The sequence below is a fragment of the Gossypium arboreum genome, chromosome 10 (genome assembly GCF_025698485.1).
Source record: "Gossypium arboreum isolate Shixiya-1 chromosome 10, ASM2569848v2, whole genome shotgun sequence".
NCBI classification, from domain to species: domain Eukaryota; kingdom Viridiplantae; phylum Streptophyta; class Magnoliopsida; order Malvales; family Malvaceae; genus Gossypium; species Gossypium arboreum.
Window position 1 is genome coordinate 24,822,618 of NC_069079.1, and position 2,302 is coordinate 24,824,919.

Here is a 2,302-nt window from a genome sequence, read left to right on the forward strand (position 1 = left end):
AATGATACAACAGTTTGTTCAGCTTGATGGTTTGCAGGACGAGGATCCAAACACTCATTTAGCAAATTTTATAGAATTCTGCGACACCTTTAAAATCAATGGCATTTCTGACGATGCTATTCGCCTTCGGTTGTTTCCATTCTCATTGAGGAACAAAGCTAAACAGTGATTAAACTCGTTACCACGAGGGTCAATCACTACTTGGGAACAAATGACCAAAAAATTTTTGCTTAAATATTTCCCGCTAGCTAAAACAGCTAAACTAAGAAATGATATCTCTTCTTTTGTGCAGATAGATTTAGAAACTCTTTATGACGGATGGGAGAGATACAAGGACTTATTAAGAAGGCTCCCTTACCATGGGTTACCTCTATGGTTGCAGTTTCGAACTTTTTACAACGGTGTAAACCCCTTAACAAGTCAACTGATCGATGCAGCCGCCGGTGGAACTTTAAACAATAAAACACCTGAAGAGGCTTACAAATTTATTGAAGAGATGTCACAGAATAACTATCAGTGGAAAGTTATGAGAACAAAGCCGACAAAAGTAGCTGGTGTTTTCAACCTTGACGCGGTCACTATGCTATCTAACCAGGTAGAACTTTTAAAAAAAAAGATTGATGGTTTGTATGGTTCTACTCAGGTACATCCAGTGATGAGGTGTGATTCAAATGGAGGAGGAATACACAACAAAGATTATCCATCCTTCAACCCTAGCACCAAGGAGGAACAAGTCCATTATATGGGTAATAACTCTAGACCTCAAAATAACCCGTATAGTAACACTTATAATGCAGGTTGGAGGAACCATCCCAATTTCTCGTGGGGTGGTCAAAGAAATCAAAGGCCACAACATCCTCCAGATTTTCAACAACCACCTTACCAACAAGAGAAGAAACCGTACCTTGAAGAGATGCTCACAAAATTCAACTCGGTGTCAGAAACTCATTTTCAGAATACTGAAACAGCGCTTAAGAATCAATAAACATCGATTCAAGGGATCAAAACTCAAATAGGACAGCTTGCTAAGTTGATTTCTGAACGACCACAAGGTGGCCTACCAAGTAACACTGAAACTAACCTAAGGGAACAACTTCATGCAACTACTATTCAAGATGAAGAAAGGTTAGTTGAACCTGAACCAGAACCAAAGCAAGGACTTGTCTTAAGTAACTGTAAGGATGAGGTGAACCACAGTAAACAGAAACTGGTAAGCAAAGAGTATAAACCTTATGTGCTATACCTCAATGCGACAAGGAAAGACCACACAGACGAACAATTCGGTAAATTCCTTAAATTGTTAAAAAAATTACATATTAACTTACCGTTTATTGAAGCTCTTTCGCAGATGCCAAACGCAGTGAAATTTTTAAAGGAGCTCTTGGCTAATAAACGAAAGTTAGATGATGCGTTGCACTTGGAATTGAACGCAGTTTGCTCAGCCATTCTACATAATAAGCTACCCAACAAGTTGAAGGATCCAGGGAGTTTTACGATTCCTTATTTAATTGGTAGTTTAACTATGAATAATGTGTTAGCTGATCTAGGGGCAAGTATTAATGTCATGCCCTATAAAACTTTTAAACAACTAGGCCTTGGGAAACCCAAACAAACTAGGATGAGCATTCAATTGGTTGATAAAATAATTAGATTTCCTAGGGGTATTATTGAAGATGTGCTTGTCAAAATTGATAAATTTATATTCCCAGTTGACTTTGTTGTTCTAGACATGGATGAGGATAGTGACATACCTCTAATTTTAGGAAGGCCCTTTTTAGCAACTGCTAAAACTATAATTGATGTTAGTATAAGAGAACTAATACTTCGTGTAGGAGATGACATGATTACTCTCCAAGCTCGTGATTCGATTAAATTATCTAGTAAGCAATATGGCTATACAAGTTCTATTGATATAAATAACATTATGGCTCAAACTTCTTTTCAGGAAACCCCTAGGAAGAACATGATAGAGACACATTCTAGTCCATGTGACAAAAACAGAACGAGTCATGAGAAACGAAGACTACAAATCGATGAACTAGATGAATGGCGAACACATGTTAAGGAGGAACCAAAAGCACACAATGAATCAAATTGAAACCATGACAAGCGTAGGGATGAAACAAAGCAATTTAAGGTTGGGAATAAAGTATTGTTAGATGAAAAGGACCCCCGAATTGTCACTTTAGAGCTTAATACAAATGGAGTGACTCCTTTCACGGTACTGAATGTTTTCCCATACGATATAGTCGAGGTAAATCATTCCCATACGGTATAGTCGAGGTAAATCATTCTCAATTTG

At 37.6% G+C, this 2,302-nt stretch overlaps 1 non-coding gene across 1 annotated transcript; it reads right to left on the reverse strand.

The window, feature by feature from the left end:
* Nucleotides 1–259: 259 nt before the first annotated feature.
* On the reverse strand, nucleotides 260–366 carry LOC128283035 (small nucleolar RNA R71). Its single transcript, XR_008273379.1, has one exon. It is a non-coding gene; the product is annotated as a small nucleolar RNA R71 (small nucleolar RNA).
* Between the last annotated feature and the right edge of the window lie 1,936 nt (nucleotides 367–2,302).